Raw genomic sequence first — 26797 nt, 5'->3', positions numbered from 1 at the left:
GGCAACAACTCCTCTGCTTTCTGTTTCCAGAGACATTTCATATCCATGAAATCATACATGTGCCATCTTTGTCTGGCTTCCTTCACTTAGCATGTTTTCAAGGCTCATCCGTATTGTAGCATATATCAAACTTTGGTTCCTTTTTATGGCTGAACAATATTTCATTGTATGGTTATACCACATTTTGTTTATCCATTCATCAGTTGATGGACATTTGTGTTTTTCTTCTACTTTTTGGCTGTTATGAATAGCTATAAACTTTGATGTACACATGTGTGGATTTATGTTTTCATTTATTTTGGGTATATACTTAGCAGAATTGCTGGGTTAAATAGTAATTATGTTTAACATTTTGAGGCAACACCTGTTTTTTGTTTTTGTTTTATTTATTTATTTTTGGTTGCGTTCAGTCTTCGTTGTTGAGCACAGGCTTTCTCTAGTTGCGTCGAGCGGGGGCTACTCTTTGTTGCGGTGCACGGGCTTCTCATTGTGGTGGCTCCTTTTGTCGTGGAGCATGGGCTATAGGCTCATGGGCTTCAGTAGTTGTGGCACACGGGCTCAGTAGTTGTGGCTCGCGGGCTCTAGAGCGCAGGCTCAGTAGTTGTAGCTCGCGGGTTTAGTTGCTCCGCGGCATGTGGGATTTTCCCAGACCAGGGCTTGAATCCGTGTCCCCTACATTGGCAAGTGGATTCTTAACCACTGAGCCACCAGGGAAGTCCCAACACCTGTTTTTATATAGTCCAGGAGTTAAGAATGGTTTTTATGTTCTTATGGTAGGGAAAAAATGGTAGGGAAAAAATCAAAAAAAGAATAATATTTTATAACGTGAAAATTACACAGAAGTCAAATTTCAGTGTCCACAAAGAAAGTTTCACAGGACAGCAGCTTTCATTCATTTATGTATTGTCTGTGGTGCTTTTGCATTACAGTGGCAGAGATGAGGAGTATGACAGACCATTTGGCCTTCAAGCCTAAAGTATTTACTGTCTGGTCTTTTATAGAAAATGTTTGTCGACCCCTGAACTGTGTGTTGGTATTATTAATTATTGTTTGGTGGAGGCAGCTTGAGTATGCTGCCTTGATTGGAATAGGACTCAGGTTGCCAGGTGCTGGCCTATGAGCATAAAGGGATGAGAGCGCCTGTCTAGCCCCATTTTCTGGATTGAGAAACTGAGTCCTGCAGGAGGGCCCAGGCTCATGCAAGCTGAGGGGGAAGTGAGGGCCTAGCTTTCTTTTACTCCTTGGCAGCCTCCTCACCTTCAGCTAAGAACACCCAGTTGTGAATAATTAATTCATGGCTAATGTTTGCATATCACTCCATCTTGTCAGAGCACTTTGATCATCATTAATTAGTCAGAACCTGGCTCTGGCTGTTGCCTAATAAAACATAAACATAAGTGGCTTAGATGTCTCCATTCCTAAAACTGAAGGTTCCATCTCCATAGCAAGGCTTTGTACCCGCAGATTCTTTCTCTCTGCCCATCACCTCATCACCTCTCAAAGACCTACTGTTCTGGCCTGAAAGTCAGGTTTCCTGAAGGATGGAGGGCAGTTGCAGGGTTGGAGCCCAGTCCTCATAGCAGAGAAGTCACATCCCCTCTCTGCCCCTCAGTGTCTTTGTCGGGAAGATACGAGTAATGATGCCTATCTCTGGGGTTGTTTGTATTTGTAAAAGTGTTCTGAAAGGAGCCCTCATACACCGCTGGTGGGAAGGTAAAATGGCACAGCCATTGAGGGACCCTCCCAGTTCCTCAACTGACTAAATGTAGAGTTACCGTATGACCCAGCAATACCATTCCTATGTATATACCCCAGAGAAACGAAAACGTGTCCACACAAAATCTTGTACACAAATGTTCATAGCAACATTATTCAAAATAGCCAAAGAGCAGAAACAACCCAAATGTCCATCAGCTGATGGATGGACAAATAAAATGTGGCACATCTATACAATGGAATATTATTTGGCCATAAAAAGTAAAGAAGTATTGATACACGCTACAAAATGGATGAAAACATTACATTAAGTGAGAGAAACCAGACACAAAAGGCCACATATTGTATGATTCCATTTATGCAAAATGTCCGGAATAGGCAAATCCATAGAGTCAGAAAGAGATGAGTGGTTGCCAGGGGCTGTGGAGGATGTGGAGAGTGACTGTAAATGGACACAAGGTTTCTTTGTGGGGTGATGGAAATGTCCTAAAATTGAACATGGTGATGGTTTCACAACTCTGTGAATATATTAAAAAACATTGAATTGCAGACTTAAAATGGATGAATTTTATGGTACGTAAATTATACCCCAATAACACTTTTTTAAAAGTGCTCTGAAAACTGTAAAGTGATGAGTATGGTGTTACTCACATGCATAATAGATGACCTGTCATAATGGATGGAGCTGAGTAGTCTGACCTGTTAGTTTAGGGTAGTTCCTAAGACTTTTGAAATTGGAGACACCTGGATATCTTCCTGTACATTATCTCAGGCAACTCATTTAACTCTGAGGCCAGCTGTAGAATTGGGACAGTAATCTCTGTCTCTTAGGATTGTTGTGACAATTAAATGAATACTGTAGGAACATGCTGAGCTTGGTACTTGACACCTAGTAGATGTCTAGTGAATGATGATGACTATTTCTACATTGAGTTACCCGACTCCTCCCAGCCATCCCAGGGAGCGAGTCCGTGCTCTTCCACTCTCCTCAGAATCTACTGTTTCCAAATCTTGCCTGATCATAAGAATTACCAGGAGCATCTTTTAAAAATACAGATTCCAAGGCCCCACTTCAGACCCATTGATAAGAATCTGTATTTTTAAAAACTCTCCAGATGAGTCCTATAATCAGATAAATTTGGAAGTAAGGCTGGTCCAACCTGGAAACATTTTGCTTCTTATTTATACCCTTCCACAAACCCTTATTTTCCATTGTTTGCTGTTTCACCCTGACTCGCTTTTCTTTTGCCAAAGATCCCTCTATTTAAGAGCTCATGCTCTTGACTTCAGTAATAACGCCAGCATGAGATTTTATAATTTCCTCATACTTTAATTCAGGGCAAAGATTGATAACATTAACAATAACAGCAATACTGAACCTACATGTGTTTGGTGCTCTGCAGGGGTTTCCCAGGGACCTTTATGTCCTCACAGCAGCCTCGTTAGTGGATTTAAATAAGTTAAATAACTTCTATCTTTGGGCTTCCCTGGTGGTGCAGTGGTTGGGAGTCTGCCTGCCAATGAAGGGAACACGGGTTTGTGCCCCGGTCTGGGAGGATTCCCACGTGCCGCGGAGCGGCTGGGCCCATGGGCCCATGAGCCATGGCCGCTGAGCCTGCGCGTCCGGAGCCTGTACGTCCGGAGCCTGTGCTCCGCAGCGTGAGAGGCCACAGCGGTGAGAGGCCCGCGTACCGCAAAAAAAAAAAATTAAAAAAAAACTTCTCTCTTTTAGGAGAGAAAGTGGCACAGTCAAAATTGAATATATTTATATAAAGCACAAAATTAGGCAAAACTAATCTCTGTTTTTGTTTTTTTTTTTTTTGCGGTACACAGGCCTCTCACTGTTGTGGCCTCTCCTGTTGCGGAGCACAGGCTTCGGACGCGCAGGCTTAGCGGCCATGGCTCACGGGCCCAGCCGCTCCGTGGCATGTGGGATCTTCCGGGACCAGGGCACGAACCCGTGTGCCCTGTATCGCCAGGCGAACTCTCAACCACTGCGCCACCAGGGAAGCCCTAATCTCTGTTTTCAAAGTCAAGATAATGATTACCCTTGGGTTGGGGGTTAGGGACTGATGGAGGTCAAAAAGATTCTTCGGGGGCAGGTCATGTTTTGTCCTTTATTCTGGGTGTTGGTAGCACGTGTGTTCATTGTCACTTAGGATCTGCTCACTTTTCTGTATTTGTGTTATACTTCAATGAAAAGTTTAAAAACATAGCAGTACTATATGATCCTAATTTTAAAAATTTGTATGTATACATTTGCACGAAAAAAGAATAGAAGGAAACTAAATCGAGGGACATTTTATAAAATAATTGGCCTAGATCATAAAAAATGTCAAGAAAGACAAAGAAAAAGCAAAAGGATACGTACTGTGTAGCACAGGGAATTAAACCCATTATCTTGAAATAACCTATAATGGAGTGTAATCTGCAAAAATATTGAATCACTGTGTTGTACACCTGAAACTAACACAATATTATAAATCAAATATACTTCATTTAAAAAAAGAAAGAGAGGGCTTCCCTGGTGGCGCAGTGGTTGAGCGTCCGCCTGCCAATGCAGGGGACACGGGTTTGTACCCCGGTCCGGGAAGATCCCACATGCCGCGGAGCGGCTAGGCCCGTGAGCCATGGCCGCTGAGCCTGCACATCTGGAGCCTGTGCTCCGTAATGGGAGAGGCCACAACAGTGAGAGGCCCGCGTACCGCAAAAAAAAATATATATATATGGAATATGATCTCATTTTAATAAAATCATACATTATTTGTGCATCTTATAATATATGCAAAGAATATTATAAATCACTAGGCTTGACACTAGTCAGTCAAAGAGGCTTCTAGGGAAGTGGTGTTTGTGTGTGTGTGTGTGTGTATGTGTGTGTGTGTGTGTATGTGTGTGTGTGTTTTAATAAAACCATGAATTATTTTTCATCCTTACTAAAAACCCTGTGAAGTAGGATGTTGTTAGCTCCACTTTATAGATGGAGGAACTGAAGGTCAGAGTTTGAATCACTTGCTCAAGGTCACACAACCAGTACTCTTCCCACTCAAGCAGGCCTTCCCCAGAGACACTCTGAAGGAATAATCAAGGTGACTTTGTGATTAATTGGATGGGGGAGGAGACGAGGGTACAAAGAGAGGAAGGGATTAAAAATGCCTAGGACACTTTGAGCCTGACCAAGTGAAAAATAATCAGCAAGTCAGGAGGGAGTGCCAGGTTACTGTGGAAAGGTTTAAGCCAAAGGAATGAATACCTAATGATGGAATTTGGTGCCTCAGATGAGGGCTTAGAGGAAAGTCCATAAGTGCACTCCTTGTTAGCTGGCCTTGCCACTGAGCACCTGAAGCCCCGTGGCAAGTGGACATTTTAAAGAGAAAAAAATTTCAACCTCACACTTCTAGGCAAATGGTGTAGTCCTCTGAGTGCTTGGGTCCTTCTGCATCAGCAGCTTGTACTTTCTGTGGCTCTGTGTGGCCTGACTGACCAGGCTTAAAAGGCCTGCTGATGAATTTGAAATCTCAGGCTTCCAGCCTCTATAGGTCATCAGCAAAGACCAAAAGGCCTGGCATGAACGTGAGGTTATTATTCACCTAAGAAGTCGTTATAAACCACAAGAACGCAAGCCCAGCAGGAGGGAACGGCTGCCCAGCTCCCTAGGCACACCATGTCCTCATGCGTCCATCCAGCATGATTCATAATTAAATCTGCAGCAGGCAGGAGGCAAAATAGAATTTCGTGTAAACCTGTGTGGGAGAAGCACTTTGAATACAATTTAATTTTAAAGTTCTAGAGCTCCAGAACTTGAAATGCTTGTGACATTTCAAGTTGAGGTTGTTTCTCCCTACCCTTCACTGGGACCATCTCCGGGGAGGGAGATGACACAAAGGGAAAAAAGTTTTTGGGTCAATAGGTGTATTAGTCAGGGTTCTCTAGAGAAACAGAACCAATAGGATAGGTATAGGTGTATAGAATGAGACTTACGATGAGAGATTGGCTCACATGATTATGGAGGCCAAGAAGTCCCACGATCTGCTGACTGCAAGCTGGAGGCTCAGGAAAGCCAGAGATGTAGTTCCAGTCCAAACCCAAAGGCCTGAGAAGGGGAGGAGTGGGGAGGGGCAATGGTATAATTCTTAGTCCAAGTCCAAAGGCCGAGAACCAGGAATTCAGGTGTTCAGGGGCAGCAGAAGATGGATGTCCCAGCTCAAGCAGAAAGAAAATTCACTCGTTCTCTGCTTTTTTGTTCTGTTTAGGCCCTCAATGGATTTGATAATGTCCACCAGCATTGGTGAAGGCAATCTTTTTTACTCAGTCTACTGATTCAAATGCTAATCTCTTTCAGAAACACCTAGAAGTAATGTTTTACCAGCTATCTGGGCATCCCTTAGCCCAGTCATGTTGATGCAAAATTAACCATCACACTAGGTAAGGTGTAGTTTTGGAAAACTGGCACTGAAGATGCCATATGTTCAGGTCCCATGTATGTTTCTAGTTAAATATATCATGAAAAAAAAAAAAAAGCCAGCATGTGGGCAAAGGATCTAAAGAATTCACAGAAGGAAATTCAAATTGTATGTAACTATATTACAGGCTCACCATGTTGCACAACTGCAGGGCGCGGCACTCCCACTGAATTCTATTCACAGAGATGCACATTGTAATGGTCTGTAAGAGAGGATGCTCAACCTCTCCAAAAATAAGAGAAATGCTGATTAAAACGATAAGGTAATGATTTTCATTTATTGAATTGGCAAAGCTCAAAGAGTTGCTAAGATCCTATGTTGCTGGGAGTGTAATTTGGTACCACCTCTATGGAGGGTGTAGTGAATACTATGGATTGGCTCTCTCAACCTGGGTCATTTCACCCTCTTCTAGTTGGTGATGTAGGAAAACTGACTCCTACAGTTTCCAGACTCCCCTGCCCTTAGGATTCCACCTGCCATGAATGAGAATTTCTGTTGCTCCACATCCTGTCAGCATTTGGTGTTATCAGCATTCTGGATTTTGGCCATTCTAATAGGTGTGTAGTGGTATTTCATTGTTGTTTTAACTTGCATTTCCCTCATGACATATGATGTGGAGCATCTTTTCATATGCTTATTTTCTGTCTGTATATCTTCTCAGATCTTTTGCACATTTCTTAATTGGGTTATTCTCTTGTTGAATTTTAAGAGTTCTTTATATATTTTGGATAACAGTCCTTTGTCAGGTAAGTCTTTTGCAATACAGTCTGTGACTTGTCTTTGCATTTTCTTGAAGGCATCTTTCACAGAGCAGAAGTTTTTAATTTTAATAAAGTCCAGCTAATCAGTTCTTTCTTTCATGGATCATGCTTTTGGTATTGTATCTAAAAAGTCATTGCCAAAACCAAGGTCATCTAGATTTTCTCATATGTTATCTTCTACTAGTTTATAGTTTTGCATTTTACCTTAAGGTCTGTGATCCATTTTGAGTTAAATTTTGTGCAGAGTGTAAGGTCTGTGTCTATACTCTTTTTTTTTTTCATGTGGATGTTCAGTTGTTCTAGCATCATTTGTTGAAAAGACTATTGCTTTCTCCATTGTATTGCTTTTGCTCTTTTGTCAAAGGTTGGTTGACTATATTTATGTGGGTGTATTTCTGTGCTGTCTATTCTATTCTGTTGATCTATTTGTCTATGCTTTTGCTAATACCACGCTGTCTTGATTACTGTAGGTTAATGTTAAGTCTTCAAGTTGGGTAGTGTCAGTCCTCCAACTTTGTTCTTCTCCTTCAATATTGTGTTGGCCATTCTGGGTCCTTCGCCTCTACATATAAACTTGAGAGTCAGTTTGTTAGTATTCACAAAGTAACTTGCTGGGACTTTGGTTAGGGTTGCATTGAATCAATAGATCAAGTTGGGAAGAACTGACACCTTGACAATATTGAGTCTTCCTATCCATGAACATGGAATTTCTCTCCATTCATTTACTTCTTCTTTGATTTCTTTCATCAGAATTTTGTAGCTTTCCTCTTTTAGACCTTGTATGTATTTTGTTAGATTCATACCTAAGTATTTCACTTTGGGGGATGCTAATGTAAATGGTACTGTGTTTTTAATTTCAAATTCCCCTTGTTCATTGCTGATATATAGGAAAGTGATTGGCTTAAAAAAATAATAACCTTGTGCCCTGCAACCTTGCTATAATCACGTATTATTTCCAGAATTTTTTTCCTTGATTCTTTCTGATTTTCTACATAGATGATAATGTCAGCTGTAAACAAAGACAGTTTTATTTCTTCCTTCCCAATCTGTATCCTTTTTATTTCCTTTTTTTGGTCTTATTGCATTATTTAGGACTTCCAGTATGATGTTGAAAAGCAGTGGTAAGAGGGGACATTTACCTTGTTCCTGATCTTAGTGGGAAAACCTCACGTTTCTTACCATGAAGCATGATGTTAACTTCAGATGATTTGTAGGTATTATTTATTCAGTTGAAAAAGTTCCCCACTATTCCTAGTTTACAGAGAGTTTTTCTCATGAATGGGTGTTGAATTTTGTCAAATGCTTTTTCTGCATGTATTGATATTATCATATGATTTTTCTTCTTTAACCTGTGGATGTGATAGATTACATTAATTACTTTTCGAATGTTGAACCAGCCTTGTATACCTGGGATAAATCCCAGTTGGTCATGATGTATAATTTTTATACATTATCGGATTCAATTTGCTAATGTTTTGTTGAGGATTTTTGTGCCTGTTTTAATAAGAGATGTTGTTCTGTACTTTTCTTGTAATGTCTTTGGTTTTGGCATTAGATTAATGCTGGACTCATAGAATGAGTTAGGAAGTAGGCTTCTATCTTCTGAAAGAGATTATAGTGAATTGGTGTAATTTTTTCCTTAAATGTCTGGTAGAATTCACTAGTGAATACATCTGGGTCTGATGCTTTCTGTTTTGAAAGGTTATTAATCATTTACTCAATTTCTTTAATTGATATAGTCCTATTCAGATTGTCCACTTCTTCTTGTGTGAGTTTTGACAGATTGTATCTTTCAGGGAATTGGTCCATTTCATCTAGGTTGTCATGTTTGTGGGCATAGAGTTGGTTCATAGTATTCCTTGATTATTTTTAATGTCCCAGGGATCTGTAGTGATGTCCCCTCTTTCATTTCTAATATTAGAAATTTGTATCCTCTCTTTTTTTCTTAGTCTAGCTAAAAGTTTATTGATTTTATTGATCTTTTCAAAGAACCAGCTTTTAGTTTTGTTGATTTTCTCTATTGATTTCCAGTTTTCAATTTCATTGATTTCTACCCTAATTTTTATTATTTCTTTTCCTCTCCTGATTTTGGATTTAAGTTTCTCTTAGGGACTTCCCTGGTGATCCAGTGGTTAAGACCCTGCGCTTCCACTGTAGGGGGCACAGGTTCGATCCCTGGTCGGGGAACTAAGAGCCTGCATGCCTCGTGGCACAGCAAAAAACAAAACAGTAATTTTCTCTTATTTTTCTTGTTTCCTATGGTAAAAGCTTAGATGATTGAATTTAAATCTTTTTTTCTAACATATGATTCAGTGTTATAAGTTTCCCTTTAAGCACGAATTTTGCTGCATCCCACAAATTCTGATGAGTTGTGTTTCCATTTTCATTTAGTTCAAAATGTTTTAAAATTTATCTTGAATTTTGACCTGTGTGTTATTGAGAAGTGTGTTGTTTTATCTCCAAGTGCTTGGGGATTTTCGAGCTGTCTCTCTATTATTGATTTCTTGTTAAATTCCGTGGAGTCTGAAAGCAGACATTGTGTGATTTCTATCCTTTTAATTTTAGTAAGATGAGTTTTATGGCCCAGAATGTGGTTTGTCTTGGTGAATGTTTCATATGAGCTTGAGAAGAATATATATTCTGCTGTTGTTGGATGAAGTAGTCTATAGATATTTATCATATTCATGGTGATTGTTGGTGTTGCTGAGTTTAACTATGTCCTTACTGAGTTTCTGCCTGCTGGACCTATTTCTGATAGAGGAATGTTGAAGTCTCCAGCTATAATAGTAGATTCATCTATTTCTCTTTACATTTCTATCAGTTTTTGCCTCACATATTTTGATGCTCTGTTGTTAGGATCTATATGGTAAGGATTGTTATACCTTCTTGGAGAATTGATCCCTTTATCGTTATGCAATGCCCCTCTTTATCTCTGATAACTTTCCTTGCTCTGAAGTCCAAAATCAATATAGCTACCCCTGCTTTCTTTTGATTACTGTTAGTATGGTATATCTTTCTCCATCCATTTTTTTTAAATTAGTTTTTATTTTTGGCTGCGTTGTGTCTTCGTTGCTGCACACGGGCTTTCTCTAGTTGTGGTGAGCTGGGGCTACTCTTCATTGCGGTGCTTGGGCTTCTCATTGCGGTGGCTTCTTGTTGCAGAGCACGGGCTCTAGGTGCGCAGGCTTCAGTAGTTGTGGCCTGTGGGCTCAGTAGTTGTGGCGCACGGGCTTAGTTGCCCCGCGGCATGTGGGATCTTCCCAGACCAGGGATTGAAACCGTGTCCCCTGCATTGGCAGACGGATTCCTAACCACTGTGCCACCAGGGAAGTCCCTCAAACTATGTTTTTGCCTTTTAGTTTGAGACTTTATATATATATATATATATATATATATATATATATACACATACACACATGATGTATTGGGTAGAAGGAACTCCTGTAAATAGGCTATGAGGTGGTAGGGTGTGGGGTTTGGAGAAGCATTCTGTCCTAGTCCCATGATTAGGTCTTAGTCTTTTCATGAGCCAGTACATCTGGACTGTGAACTTAAGTGCTTCTCAGTTGTTCCCCCCTTAGTTGGGGACATGACGGCTAGGGTGGACTGGAGTTGGGCATTTCCCTTCTCCCACGTGGAAAGCTGGAACTGGCTGGAGTCGTATATTTATTTTTTAATCATAATACTTTCTAAAAATAACCCTCAACACCCCTCCCCCCGCCCCAAATTTGGAGAGTCCTTTCCTCTTTTCTTATTTTCCTCTCTCTCTCGCTGTCTTCTCCATGAGAATCAGCTCAGGGGCTTTGGCAGGGTTGTGGTTGAACTGACCTCAATTTCTCTCTCCTGAAGTTTCTGTGAAACGAGAGGAAAAGGCCTCAGCAAATCCCCCAGCACTGGTTTGTGAGAGGAGAGCGTATTAGTCAGGCTTTCTCAGGCATCAAGGCAGAATCCTGCATGCCTGGGTGAGTGTGTGGGAGCAGTGAGCGTTTCTTGCCGGGATGGATGGGGAGGTGTGGCAGAGCCAGAAACTGCTTCCCAGGCTAGGGTATCCCGCAGGCAGCATGGAGCACTGAGCTCCACCGCAGCATCACCGGGGACGTCTGAGCACAGCTGCCCAGCCTTCTTCTCTGGTGTTTGTGCTTCCTCAGGGAGCCAGTGAGATTGCTCCTCTTCTCCTCAGTCACATCAGATATGAGAGGATCTCAACCCACTGTCTGAGCTGCCGTGTTTTCTCATGACCCCACCATGACCACTCAGGCCATGACTGACTGAACCGGGAATGAACAACAGATCCAGGGGGACACCAGCTGGGTCAAGCCACTCATACTCCCTGTCCTGGAAATTTAGGACCTGGAGGTAAAGTCAATTAGATGACAACGTAGCATGCATGAAAGGAAAGGCTGTGGAGTGTCGGAGCTTCGGAGGTCATGGCGGGTGAGGTGAGGGAGAGGGAAGGGGTGACCAGAGGAGAGGCAGACATGAGAGAGCCTGGTAGCCCTGGGGGCACAACTTTGGTTCTTGACTTTCTGGTTCTGGTTCCTTATCGCCAGCCTTGTCATCTTCTCTCATTGGACTCCCCGGAGTAAACCTCTCTTTATCTGAGCTGACTTTGATTTCATCAGACTGTACCATCCTCTGCCCCTCCTTATGGCAGACATCTACAGACACTGGGTCACTCCTCTTTCCGCGAAAGTTTTTAACTTCTGGATCACTGTCCTTCTGTCCAACACCAAAAATCATAATCATTTTTTAATCATTCCAGTACTAACAATGAAGATGACCCTTGAAAACATCATGCTAAGTGAAAAAAGCCGGTCACAGAGGACCGCATATTATAAAATTCCAGTGATATAAAATGTCCAGAGACAAATCCATAGATACTGTAAGTAGAGTAGTGGCTGCCTGGGGCTGGGGAATGTGGGGAGATAGGAATTGATAGTAAAGGGGTATGGGTTTCTTTGGGGAGTAATAAAAATGTTTGAAAATTGATTTTAGTGATGGATTGGCACAACTCTGTAAATATGCTAAAAACCATTGAATTGTACACTTTCAATGGATGAATTATACGATATGTGAAGTATATCTCAGTAAAGCTGTTTTTAAAAACTGCTCAGTTCCCTGATCTTTTTTCCCCCAATAAACTTTTCCTCTACCTCACCTCAGCCACTCACTCCCATGGCCATAGCCTTGACCTTATCATTCCAATAGTTTCAGCCCCTCCATAATCTCAGTTTCAAGCATCCTGCTTGATAATTGCCACCTCCAACTCCAGCCCTCTCTTCTACTATTCCAACTCCAGCAATTCTTTGACCCTTTTGGAACCTGCCATCCATTTATCCCATCACCTTTCCATTGTCTCTTACCCTTATCATTTCCTCACTTCCTTCTTTGTGTGGCTTAAATTCCATGGTCCAGCATTACTGTCATTCTTTTATGTATATCCTCAACTTCTTTGCCCCTCTGCTGTATTCACTTGGAAAAAAAAATTGTTAAATCCAACTCTTTGACCCTGCACCTGCACCCACACAGCTGAATAGGGCTGAGGAAAACTCAAAAACTTGTCTTGTTTCAAATGCCTGACCATTAACTTCAGATGGACCCCCCCCCCCAGGGTCACTTGGCAATCTTCCTGTATTTCTTAGACCATTCATCCTCCCACTCTCCTAGAAGGTTATTTCACACCTTTTTCCTTTCTCGTCTTTTTTTAAAAAATATAAATTTATTTATTTTATTTGTTTTGGCTGCATTGGGTCTTTGTTGCTGCATTCAGGCTTTCTCTAGTTGCGACGAGCGGGAGCTACTCTTCGTTGCGGTGTGTGGGCTTCTCATTGCGTTGGCTTCTCTTGTTGCGGAGCATGGGCTCTACGCACGCGGGCTCAGTAGTTGTGGCTGGTGGGCTCTAGAGCGCAGGCTCAGCAGTTGTGGCGCGTGGGCTTAGTTGCTCCGTGGCATGTAGGATCTTACCGGACCAGGGCTCAAACCCATGTCTCCTGCATTGGCAGGCGGATTCTTAACCACTGCACCACCAGGGAAGCCCCTTCCTTTCTCTTCTAATTTACAACACTTCCTCTGCCCACTGTGTTCACTTTCAGCTGATGACTTCATTAGAAGAGAACTTCCACAAGCTCCCACACCCTCACGCACATACTTTCCAGCATCTATGCCCCTGTGCCCTGCCTTCATTCCTGTAACAATGCCTGTTCTGTCTATGCTCCTTTTTGAAGGCCAACCCCTTACTTCACGCTAGATCCCAGCCCTTCTTTCCCACTCAGGCCGTTGTGTTCATAATCCTTCCCCTAACTTGCTCCTGCATCATTAGTCTGCTCCATCCACTGAATTTTCCCAGAAACCTTCAGTCTTGCTGTAATGTGTCAGTGTTAAAAAAAAATTAAAACCTATCTTGGGGCTGGATAGATAGACAGATGGACATATATGTGATAAAGCAAGTATAGGAAAATGTTAGCAGGAGAATCCAGGTGGTGGGTCTATGTGTTCAATGTATAAAATTCTTTCAACTTTTTGGTGTGTTTGAAATTTTTCATTAATAAAATGTCGGGAAAAAATTCCTATCTTGACCCTACATCTCCCTCTTGCTTTTATCTCATTTCTCTGCTCCCTTTCCCAGCAGAACTCCTGAAAAGCTTGTCTGAACATGTGTCACCGTGTGTCTCATCTTTTCTTTTACCAACTGCAATCAAGCTTTTGCCCCAGCAGTTCACCAGAATGTCTCTTATAAAGCTCACCAGTGATTTCCACTGTAGGAAATGGAGTGATCGTTTATCAGTCCTAATCTTGCTCAGCCTATCAGCTGCAGAATTTGACTCCATTAAGTTACTCCTTGCTCCTTACAAAACTTTCTTTCCCTAATTCCAGAATGGCACTCTCTCCTCCATTTTCTCTTATCTCCTTAGTTGACTTTGTTGGTCTCTCATCTGTCCAGCCTCTTAAGGTTGAAATGCATCAGGACTTAGCTCTTAAAACGTTTTCTCTATCTACACTCCCTCTCTTGTTTATCTCCTGCAGTTTCATGGATCCGATTACTATAGGATTATTCCCAAATTTATACTATCCCTAGCCTGAACCCATCTCCTCTATTCCAGACTCATTTATTCAACTGCCTACTCGACATCTCTGCCCAGATGTCTAAGAGGTATCTCAGACTTAATGTGCCCACAAACTAATTCCTCGTTGTAGTAGTTGTTATAATAATAGTCCCAGTGAATCACACCTCATTTGTGTCCGTGCCTGTTTGCAGTGTGAGCATTAATTTCTTCACACACACTCCCCACCCCTGAACCTGGGCTGGCCTTGTATCTTGGCTTTGATCAGTAGAAAGTGATGGAGTATGAATTCCAGAACCTAAGCCATAAGAGGCTTTGCGGCTTTTACTCTCCCATTCTGGAACACTGAGGCCACCATGGCAAAGAAGTCCAGGCTAGCCTCACTAAAAATGAGAGCCCATGTGGAGAGCCAAGTGAGGCACCCCAGCCAGCAGCTGGTCCTGGCTCCAGCCATATAGAGGAGGCCGTCTTGGACCTTCCAGCCCCAAATGGGCTATCAGATAACTCAACCACGTGACTGATCTCAGGCAAGATTAGCAGAAGAACTGCCAGATTGCCAACCCATGTAGTCAAGAGAAATCATAAATTGCTGTTAAACTACTAAGTTTGCGCTTTTTTTTTTTTGCTGCAATAGATAACTGAAACACCGCTCTTGCCACTATACCTTCCCCTTCGCAGCCTTCATCTCTGTAAATGTCACCTCCATTCTTCCAATTGCTCATGCCAAAAAACTTGGAGTTCCTTGACTCCTCCCTTTTTCTCATCTAATCCTTCAGCAAATTATATATCATTTTACCATGTATCCAGACGCCTATACTTACCACCTCCATTGCTACCACACTGCGCCAAGCTGCATCATCGCTTGCCTGGATTACTGCAGGGGCCTCCACCTTGGTCTCTCTGCTTCCATCCTGGCTCCCCTCCACTGTGTTCTCCAGCCAGCAGTGAGCGATCCTTTTAGAGTTTAAGTCAAATCCCATCACTCCTCTGCTCAAAGGACTCCAGGGACTTCACACTTCACTCAGAGTAAAAGTTAAAATCTTTACTGTGGCCTCAAGACCCCACATGATTTGGCCCTCTCCTCTCTCCCCCTTGTTCACCCTGTTTCAGCCACTGTAGCCTCCTTTCTGTCCCTTAAATAAACTAATTGGCTTCTTATCTCAAGCCCTTTGTACTTACTCTCCTCTGTGTAAAGAGTCTTCCCCAGAGACTCACATAACTCACTTCATGTGTCTGCTCAGATGTCACTTCATTGAAGAAGCCTTCCCTGGTCATCTAGACCCCACTACTCCATCCCCACCCAAACCCTAAGCTCCATCAATTTCTAGCTCTCTTACCCTGTTTTGGACTCCTCCACAGCAGTCAACACCACCTGACCTATTACATTTTTCTTTGTTTGTTTTTTATCTGTTTTCTCCCATTAAAATATAAACTCCATGAGGACAGGGACTTCATCTAGTTATTCACGCCAGGGTCTCCGGTGCTTATTACCTATCAAATAGAATGTATTCGATATAGTTTTGCTGAATGAATGAAAGCAGAAGTGTATTGTATTAGTTTTCTGTTGCTTCTGTAACAAATTACTACAAACTTGGTGACTTAGAACAGATTTATTATTTTATAGTTCAGGAGATCAGAAGTCCAAAAAAAACCACGTCTCTCCTGGCTAAAAGCAAGGTGTTGGCAGGGCTGCATTCTTGCCAGCGAAGCTGTCAGGGAGAACTCATCTCCTTACTTTGTCCAGCTTCTAGAGGCTGCCCACATTCTTTGCACAATGACTCCCTTCCATCCTCAAAGCCAGCAATGATTGATTGAGTCTTCCTCACAGGGCATCATTCTGATGGCTTCTATCATCACATCTCCTTCCCCATCTCAGGCCCTCCCTCTTTCATGAATAAAGACCCTTGTGATTACATTGGGCTGACCCAGATAATCTAGGATAATCTTCTTAATATCCTTAATTTCATCACATCTGCAAAGTCCCTTTTGCCTTGAAAAGTAACATAGTCACAGGTTCCAGGGATTAGGATGTAAACATCTTTGGAGGGGTGATTATCTTGCCTACCACAGGTATTTACCAAGAAACTAATGAAGCTTAAATTCAAGCCCACTAACACCAGCCCCTCCTAAGACCCAGGAAAGGGCCCTAGTGATCTGTTCACATGGTCATATGTTTTTTTGAAAATTTACAAAAGTAAGATATTTTAACTGTAATTGGTTAAGTTTTCTGTTTCTTTCCACTCTGACTTCACCTCTGTTGTACTGTTGCTCCTGTTGGGTGGCATTGGCATAGACCTGGGCATCTGGGGGATATAGTCACTAAGAGGAAGTTGAGTTGGGTTTACTGAGATATGTTTATGTGGTTTGTAGTCACTTCTGTGTATAGTTAAGTTAGTGTTAGCCTTCCTGGTACAGTAGTGGTTTCCAGAAATACTACAGCTGCCCAATGTTGTAATGTAAGGTCGCAAGGCCAGAGGTTCTATTGCGATATGAGCAAATCCTATGGCATCTGGCACTGGAAGTATGTGGTGGTAGAGAAAACAAGATTTCAAATGTAGAGAAGCAGAAGCTAGCCTGTAGGAAATTCTTCCATTCATCAGACGTATAAAATGGTGAACAGACAATTTTAGTTCTCATCACTGTGTAGCCAAAACAGAAGTGCTTTCCTGTCAAGAATATACTCAGTAACGCAATATGTAGTAGATCATTTGGAAAGATGCTCACAGTAATTCTTCGTGTCACTGCACAAATGCCTTTTGCAGTGTGACATTGTTGCTCTTTCCCTCAAGATGTGGAGTCTGTCCCCATCTCTTGTCTGGGGCTGGCCTTGTGACTTGCTCTGACCTATAGAATGTGGCAGAAATGATGTGGGAGTTTCAAGCCTAGACCTCAAGAGGCCTTGCAGCTTCTGCTCTCAGCCTTTACTATATAAAGAAGCTCTCCCATTGCTGTATAAAGAAGCCCAGGGCTTCCCTGGTGGCGCAGTGGTTGAGAGCCCGCCTGCCGATGCAGGGGGCACGGGTTCGTGCCCTGGTCCGGGAAGATCCCATGTGCCGCGGAGCAGCTAGGCCCGTGAGCCATGGCTGCTGAGCCTGCGCGTCCGGAGTCTGTGCTCTGCAACGGGAGAGGCCACAACAGTGAGAGGCCCGCGTACAGCAAAAATAAATAAATAAATAAATAAAGAAGCCCAAACCAGCTTTCCTGAGGATAAGAGACCCCATGGAGAGAGGAACCCAACAACCAAGAGCCAACACCAACCACCAGACAAGAGTGAGGCCATCTCAGTCCATCCAGCCTCAGTCCAGCCACAAGATGACTATCGCTGCATGACTGATCCCTAGCAGAAGAACCATCCACCTGATCCTGGTCCATATTGCTGACCCACAGAAACATAAGTGAATAAAATATTTGTTGTTTTAAGAACTGGATTTTGGGGCAGTTTGTTACACAATAATAATTAACTGATACACAGCATATACATACAAATACACCATACATTTCTCTTCTATATGAGGATCTGGTGAAATAAAATTTATCAGAGTTTCTGTGTTTAAATCTCTTGCTGTTTGACATAATAGACAGACATTGATGAAAATAACCTAAATTTTATAACATGCATATGAGGACATCAGTGTTCAACTGGTTAATGAGTGTAATCAATTCAAAGATTAGTCACTAAGCATGGGCTGCAGCAGGTCAGTGGCCAGGGCAGCCTCCATGGCTATCTACAGATTTTCTTCAGGACAAATGATGTGAGGGTTGGTACATTAGTGGGGGAAGACAAAAATGGAAATAAATACTATGAAGACAGCAAGCAGTTTTTTGGCTATCACCAGTGGGTTACATATACTACTGAAATGAATGGCAAGAACACATTCTGGGATGTGGATGGAAGCATGGTGCCCCCTGAATGACATCATTGACTTCACTGTATGACTCATGATCCTCCAACAAGAAAATCACCTATTGCTCGTACATTCATTTGGACAAACCATAAATTCAGCATGAGTGGCACTCCACAACAATATATACCTTATTCCACCACTAGAAAGAAGATTCAGGAGTGGGTCCCACCTTTGATACCTTACAAGTAAAGACAATGAAAAACAATTTAAACATGTAAAATATGGGGCTTTTTGTGTAATTGCACCGTTACTGCTTACTATTAACTTGATTAAAATTGTTTGATTGAAAAAAAAGAAAAAGATTAGTCACTGCACAAGAAAATGCAAAGTGCCCTGAAATTATTCAGCTTACATATGAAAGAAATCTGGTAGGCGTTTTCCCAAGTTTGACAATCTAAAATTTTACTCATTTTTAAAAATTAATTAATTAATTTTTGACTGTGTTGGGTCTTCGTTGCTGTGCGTGGGCCTTCTCTAGTTGTGGTGAGCAGGGGCTACTCTTCCGTTGCAGTGTGCAGGCTTCTCATTGCAGTGGCTTGTCTTGTTGTGGAGCACAGGCTCTAGGCGTGTGGGCTTCAGTAGTTGTGGCACGTGGGCTCAGTAGTTGTGACTCATAGGCTCTAGAGCACAGGCTCAGTAGCTGTGGCGCACGGGCTTAGTTGCTCCACGGCATGTGGGATCTTCCCGGACCAGGGCTTGAACCCCTGTCCCCTGCATTGGCAGGCGGATTCTTAGGCACTGCGCCACCAGGGAAGCTCTAAAATTTTACTCCTTTTTTAATTATAAAAATACATTAAAAAATTTTAATATATGTAAAAGAATAAAACTTCACTCATCAAAAATGAGAAGGAAACTCAACAGGGAATATTATAAAATCATTGTCATATGAAGAGATGACTGAAGAGTTTGCAGCCAAAAAACGCATGGAAAAAGGTATCAGAGAAAGGTGTTGACACCATCAATTAATAAAAATAATATTTTCTGAATGTTAGTGATGTTTGTGGTATTTATCACTTTTTTAAATTTGTGGTTTGTAGTGATTTATTTTCTTATTCTAAATAAATACTAATTTAGGTATCTAATTATTTTACTTGAAGTTTTGTGAGGTTTTTTTTCCTTAAGGGGACCTCCCCAGTTGTACCTTGTTCAGCTCCCTGAAACGTGGATCTGCCTGTGAATGAATGAATGAGTCCAAGTTCTAGTCCACAGAAATTTATGCAGAAAGAACCCCAGGGCCTCTTCCTCAGAAGGAAGCTCCGGATGTGATAGTCTGAGTCACTCCTGTGTACCTGGCATGCCCACAGGAGAGGCAGATGATAAACACAAATGTGAGGCCTTTCGAATGTCAATGTTAACCCAAAGTGCAGCTTGAAAGGAACTTTCAGACACTACCTCCATGTCAGAGATTAGTTGGCCTGAGATTTTGGGGCAGGGAGCAAAGAACCAGAGAGTCCCCAAGACCTATTTGCATCAGGAGAGAGGAGTGAAGGAAAGGGAGCAACTTGGGATGGGCTGAGCCAACCATGCAGCTTGGTTAAATATCTATTGAGCATCTGCTACATGCCAGGCACTGTTCCATAGTCTGGAACAAAATACTCCAAAATCTCTGCCCTCCTTGTGCTGACATGGCAGGGGTGGGGATGGCAGTGTAGGAGGAAGGAAGAACAATAAACATTTTTAAAACTGTATATAGGGGACATGCCTGATGGCGCAGTGGTTAAGACTCTGCGCTCCCAGTGCAGGCGGCCCAGGTTCGATCCCTGGCCATGGAACTAGATCCCGCATGCTGCAACTAAGAGTTTGCATGCCACAACTAAGGAACCTATGTGCCGCAACTAAGGGGCCCACCTGCCACAACTAAGACACAGTGCAATGAAATAAATAAATAAATTTTAAAAATAAAAATAAATAAAAAGATATATTACATTAGAAAGTGGGAAGTGCAAAGGTAAAAAATAAAGCAGGGTGAGGGAGTTGGAAAGTAGTGTGTGATGGGGGTGCAGCTTTCAATAGGGAATCAGGGAAGGCCTCAGTGGAAGTTGAACTAAGATTTGAAGGACATGAGGGAGGGAGCCCTGTGGCTATCTGAGGGAGAAATGTGATCTGTGACAGGCAGAGGGAGCGGCATGGCCAGAGGTCCTGTGGCAGGAGTATACTTGGCAAGCTTGAGGAACAGTTTCAAGGCCTGGCTGCGAAAAGGAATGAATGAGGTGGAAGTAGGAGAAGAAATCTGAGAGATAATGGGGGTCAGAGCTCATGGAGCCTTGTAATCATGTGCAGGGACTGAGGAGGATGGACACCATAGTAGGGTTTTGAGCAGAGGAGCAGTGATGTCATCTGGCTGCCGTGGAGAGAACAAATTGGGGACAAAGGCAGAAACAGGGAGCCAGTGGAGACCATTGCCATAATCCAGGGTGAAAGGGGGTCAGATTCTAGATATATTTTGAAGGTAAAACCAACAGGATTTGCTGGCTTGATATGTGAGAGAAAGGAAAGAGGGGAGAAGGATCACCTCAAAGTTTATGGCCTGAGCACCTGCACTGAATTGCCGTTACTAGATGGGGAGGATTGCAGCGGGAGCAGAACGAAGCCTAACTCTGGAATCGCTAGGATGAGCTACAAGGGCCAGAGGGGGTTCTACCTCAAAGGTAACTGGGCCTCTGGTGTGCCAGGTTCTGACTTAATCCGCAGTGCAGTTAACAGCCCCTGAACGCAGAACAGGTGATCCCTGCTTGGGAAACCATTTCCACCTCATTCACATACTTGTAGTTGGTAAGTGAACCCACTGCCAGCACATTTTTCAGCTGTTCCTTGAAATGGGTTGTTCTTGAGCATTTTCACTTGTAAAAGGTTGAATTGGACATGGGCAAAGATTGCCTTAAAATAAGTAATGCCACATAAAAAATGAAGCATGAGAATTGAAAACATATGTCCACCTAAAAACGTCTCTCTATATATCCATAGCAGTATTAGTCACAATAGCCAAAAAGTATCCATCAACTGATGAATGGATAAACAAAATGTGGTGTATCCATACAATGGAGTATTACTTGAAAATAAAAAGAAATGAAGTACTGGCATATGCTATAACATGGATATACCTTGAAAACATTATTCAAAGTGAAATAAACCAGTTACTAAAGACCATATATTATATAATTCCATTTATATGAAATATCCAGGATAGGCAAATCTGTAGAGACCGGCAGATTGATGGTTGCCCGGTAGTGGGGAGTTTGGGAGAAAATGAAGAATAACTACTGATGTGTTCAGAGCTTCTTTTGGGGGGTGATGAAAATGTTCTAAAATTGATTATGATGATTATTCAAGTCTGAGACTATACAAAAAATATTGAATTGTGTACTTCATTAATTTATTTTTAAACCTTTTCTTTTATTTTATTGGCTGTGCCTCATGGCTTGCGGGATCCTAGTTCCCGGACCAGGGATTGAACCTGGGCCCTGGCAGTGAAAGTGCAGAGTCCCAACCACTGGACCACCAGGGAATTTCCTGAATTGTGCACTTTAAATTGGGGAATTGTATGGTAGATGAATTACATCTCAAAGCTGTTATTTTTTAAAAGCTTTTTTGAAAATGCCCACACTAATTTCCCTAAGGGAGCTGTTACTGCAGACCACCTCATGTGAGCAAATGTCACGGCCTGACATTGAGACTAATCAGACCACACATGACTCCAGCCAATCACACTTGGCAATGCCCGTCACGCGCTGGTCACAGGGAACTGTCAGTACTTAATACTGATCATGGGAGTTTGGGCTGACAAAGCTAATTAATTACCCATAGCATGTACAGCAGTGGTTAAGGGCACAGGCTCTGCAATGGGACAAACTGATTTTGAACCTCCGCTCTGTCTTATGACCATTGGCAAGTTAGCCTGTCTCAGCCTCAGTCTCCTCATCTGTAAATAAGAGATGATAATATCTACCCCATAGGGAGGTTAAGAGGATTAAATGCAATACTTTTGTAGAACAATTAGTACTGTGCCTAGAATTAAGTAAAGGATCAGTAAATGGTAGCTGGAATTATTGTTAATAATGTGTAAAGAGCACTGAGCACAGGGCCTGGCATATAGAAAGCGCTCAAAACACAGAATGATTTTTTTTAATTACCTTTTTTATTTTATTTATTTATTTTGGCTGTGTTGGGCCTTTGTTGCTGTGCGCGGGCTTTCTTTAGTTGAGGCGAGGGGGGGCTACTCTTCGTTGTGGTTCATGGGTTTCTCAGTGCAGTGGCTTCTCTTGTGGAGCACGGGCTCTAGGCGCACGGGCTTCAGTAGTTGCAGCACACGGGCTCAGTAGTTGTGGCTCGCGGCGTGTGGGCCCTAGGGTGTGCGGGCTTCAGTAGTTGTGGCACACGGGCTCAGTAGTTGTGGCTCGCAGGCTCTACAGCACAGGCTCACTAGTTGTGGTGCACGGGCTTAGCTGCTCCGCGGCATGTGGGATCTTCCCAGGTCAGGGCTCGAACCCGTGTCCCCTGCATTGGCAGGTGGGTTCTTTTTTTTGCGGTACATGGTCCTCTCACTGCTGTGGCCTCTCCCGTCGCGGAGCACAGCCTCCGGACGCTCAGGCTCAGTGGCCATGGCTCACAGGCCCAGCCGCTCCGCGGCATGTGTGATCCCCCCAGATCGGGGCACGAACCCGCGTACCCTGCATCGGCAGGCGGACCCTCAACCACTGCGCCACCAGGGAAGCCCGGCAGGTGGGTTCTTAACCACTGCGCCACTAGGGAAGTCCCAGAATGATTAAAGTCATACTTTTCACAGGAAAAAATGTTTATGAGACAGAATAAACTTTACAGATAAGGATAGAAAATTTGAATTCTGTTGCTTAAGGACAAGAGTAGGTGACTTTGGGAGACTGCTACGTGCCCCCTACCTGGCTCCTCTGTAGCAAATACTCACACAGCCTAAAGCAGTGGCTTTGCCCTTGAGCCTCTTTGCCACCCCCCCACCCCGAGTCACTAATGAGCAAATCCAAGCTTCCGGAAGCTCCTAGGAGAACATTCAGCTAAGAAACTGGAGTTTTTGATGAGGACCCCAGACAGGAAATGCCATTGCCCCTCCAAAGCATATTCTAAGACAGGGAACTTGAAGAGGAACTCAAAGCAGAAAATAACTGCAATTGATTATCCCAGGAATGCAGGGGCATTTCAACAGCAAAAAAAATCGATTTATGTAATATACCACACTGTGTGGTTAAAGGAGAAAAATGTGATCATCTCAATACCAGCATGAAAAAGTAGGTGATAAAACTCATACTTATTTATGATTAAACAGTAGTAAACCAGAACTAAAGGGAAATTCCTGTTCTTGATATATCTCCCCATATGAAACAAAACTTTTTAAAAAATTTATTTATTTATCTTTGGCTGTATTGGGTCTTTGTTTCTGTGCACGGGCTTTCTTTAGTTGTGGCGAGCAGGGGCTACTCTTCGTTGCTGTGCACGGGCTTCTCATTGCGGTGGCTTCTCTTATTGCAGAGCATGGGCTCTAGGTGAGCAGGCTCAGTAGTTGTGGCACACGGCTTTGTTGCTCCGCAGCATGTGGGATCTTCCCGGACCAGGGCTTGAACCCCTGTCCCCTGCATTGGCAGGCAGATTCTTAACCTCTGTGCCACCAGGGAAGTCCTGAAACAAAACTTAATAGCGAAACAATAGAACTATTCCCAAACCAGGAACAAGGCAAGGATGCTATCATTCTTACTATTTGATATTATAACGGTAGCAACTGATTTTCAACAAAGGTCCCAAGACCACTCAATGGGGAAAGAATAGTCTTTTCCACAAATTGTACTGGGACAACAGAATATCTAAAAGAATGAAGCTGAACTCTTAGCTCACACCATCTACAGAAACGAAATCAAAATGGATTGAAAACCTAAACGTAAGAGCTAAAACTGTAAAACTCTTAGAAGAAAACATAGGTGTAAATCTTCATGACCTTGGATTAGGCAACAATTTCTTAGATATGACACCAAAAGCATGGGCAACCAAAGAAAAAATAGATAAATTGGACTTCATCAAAATAAAAACTTTTGTGCTTTAAAGGGCATTGTGAAAACGAAAAGACATCGCACGGAATGGGAGAAAATATTTGAACATCATATATCTGATTAGGGTCTAGAATATATAAAGAATTCTTACAACTCAACAATAAAAAGACAAATACCCATTTTAAAAATGGACAAAGGGGGGCTTCCCCGGTGGTGCAGTGGTTGAGAGTCCGCCTGCCGATGCAGGGGACACGGGTTCGTGCCCCGGTTCGGGAGGACCCCACATGCCGTGGAGCGGCTGGGCCCGTGAGCCATGGCCGCTGAGCCTGCGCATCCGGAGCCTGTGCTCTGCAGCGGGAGAGGCCACAACAGTGAGAGGCCCACATACACCCCCCCCCCAAAAAAAGGACAAAGGGGCTTCCCTGGTGGCACAGTGATTAAGAATCCACCTGTCAATGCAGGGGACACGGGTTCGAGCCCTGGTCCAGGAAGATCCCACATGCCGTGGAGCAACTAAGCCCATGTGCCCCAACTACTGAGCCTGAGCTCTAGAGCCCATGCTCTGCAACAAGAGAAGCCACGACAGTGAGAGGTCCGCGCACCACAACGAAGAGTAGCCCCTACGCACCACAACTGGAGAAAGCCCACACACAGCAACGAAGACCTAACACAGCCAAAAAAACCCAAAAAACAAATAAATTTACATAAATAAATAAATAAACCAATGAGCAAGTATTACTAAAAAAAAAAAAAAATGGACAAAGGATTCAAACAGACTTTTCTCCGAAGAAGACATGCAAATGGACAACAAGCCCATGAAAAGGTGCTCAACATCACTAGACATTAGGGAAATGCAGATCAAAATCACGAGATACTACTTCACGCACACTAGGATGGCTATTTTTTTAAATGGCTAATTTTTTTTAAATGGAAAATAACAAGTGTTGGCAAAGATATGGAGAAATTGAAAACTTCACTCATTGCTGGCAGAAATGTAAAATAGTCCAGCCATTGTGGAAAACGTTTTTGCAGTTCATCAAAAAATTAAACATAGAATTACCATATGACCCAGCAGTTCCATTCTGAGGTACATATCTAAGAGAACTGAAAATGTGTTTGTATAAAAACTCGTGCATGAATGTTCATAGCAGCATTACTCATAGTAGCCCAAAAGCAGAAACAACACAGATGTCCATCAACTGATGAATGGCTAAACAAAATGGTATATTATTCAGCCAAAAAACGGAATGACATCCTGGTACATGCTACAATGTGAATGACCTTTGAAAACATTATGCTAAGTTTAAGAAGCCAGACACTACTACTGAAGCCCGCACACCTAGAGTCTGTGCTCCGCAACAAGGGAAGCCACTGCGATGAGAAGCCCATGCACTGCAATGAAGAGTAGCCCCCGCTCACCGCAACTAGAGAAAGCCTGCACACAGCAACAAATATCCAACTCAGCCAAAAATACAAATAAATAAAAAATTTTTAAATGGTGAATTTTCTGGTATGTGAATTATATATCAATTAAACCAACTCTGCGAGTACTTAAAAAACTAAAATTGAAAAATCCAGTTCCAGCAATTCCACTTCTTGGTACACAGCCTAGAGACACACACACTCCCTATGCACCAGGAATACATATAAGGATGGTTACTTCAGTGGATTAAAAATGGCCACAAATTCTCTGCAGTCCCTCCTTTCAAAATGTGGGGTCTCTTTACCCACCCTTTGAATTTGAACTGGTCTCTTGACTCACTTTAACCAATGGAATGCAACACAAGTGACTATTGCCAAGTTTTGAGTGAGGCCTCAGGAGACCTCCTGCACTTACTTTCTTGGAACATTTCCACCATCATATGACAAAGTTCAGCTGGAAAAAGAGGGCCAGACATCACAACTGAGGCTCCAGACATGTGAGTGAGGCCATCGTGGGCCATCCCACCAAGCTGCCAGCTGACTACAGCCACTAAGTGAGTCCAGGTAAGATCAGAAGAACCATCTTGTCAACCCACGGAATCATGAGAAATAACAAACTGTTCTTGCTTTAAGCCACAACGTTTTAGGAATGCTTGGCTACCCAGCAATGGCTAACTGATACAATACTGAGGCCTTGTTTGCACAATCAGAAAACTAGGAAGCAACCCAAGTGCAGGCTGGATGGTGTAGTGGGTTTAGCCTGAAGTTTGGCCTCTGACTTGGGCCCCAAATCCCACCCTGCCACTTACCAGCTGTGTGTTGATGAGAAATTTATTTGACCTATCCCTATGTCCTCCTAGGTCCTTTTAAGAATTCAAGGGGTTAATACACCTAGAGGACTTGGAATAGTTTCTGGTAGAGAGGAATACTATTAAGTGTTGACTGTTGGTATTGGCTATTGATATGCTCACCAACAAAGTGTGGTTTATATATGTGTTGGAGGGACTTCCCTGATGGTGCAGAGGTTAAGAATCCGCCTGCCAATGCGGGGGACACAGGTTCGAGCCCTAGACCGGGAATATCCCACATGCCGCGGAGCAACTAAGCCCGTGTGCCGCAACTACTGAACCTGCGCTCTAGAGCCCGCTCGCCTAGAGCCCATGCTCTGCAACAAGAGAAGCCACTGCAATGAGAAGCCTGGGCGCAGCAACGAAGAGTAGCCCCGACTCGCCGCAACTAAAGAAAGTCCGCATGCAGCAACAAAGACCCAACACAGCCAAAAAAATAATTAATTAATTAAAAAAATATATATATATATATATATATATGTTGGAGGCGATAAAGGAGTAAATTTCCTGTATACCAACTTGGACAATTCTCAGAAATATATGATTGTATTGGAAAAAGCAAGTCATAGGACTATAACATTTACATAAAGGTTTTTTTTTTTTTTTTTTT

At 42.8% G+C, this 26797-nt stretch overlaps 1 protein-coding gene and 1 pseudogene across 10 annotated transcripts in view; both read left to right on the top strand.

Moving 5' to 3' along the window:
• Positions 1-26797, top strand: part of CDH3 (cadherin 3) — a 115746-nt gene that overhangs the window by 21305 nt on the left and 67644 nt on the right. The gene's annotated exons all lie outside the window — the stretch shown is intronic.
• LOC101329613 (NADH dehydrogenase [ubiquinone] 1 alpha subcomplex subunit 12 pseudogene) lies at positions 17667-26610 on the top strand (annotated as a pseudogene).

The sequence above is a fragment of the Tursiops truncatus genome, chromosome 19 (assembly GCF_011762595.2).
Source record: "Tursiops truncatus isolate mTurTru1 chromosome 19, mTurTru1.mat.Y, whole genome shotgun sequence".
Lineage (NCBI taxonomy): Eukaryota > Metazoa > Chordata > Mammalia > Artiodactyla > Delphinidae > Tursiops > Tursiops truncatus.
Note: the sequence above shows the minus strand (reverse complement) of the source record. Positions and strands in the feature narration are given on the sequence as shown.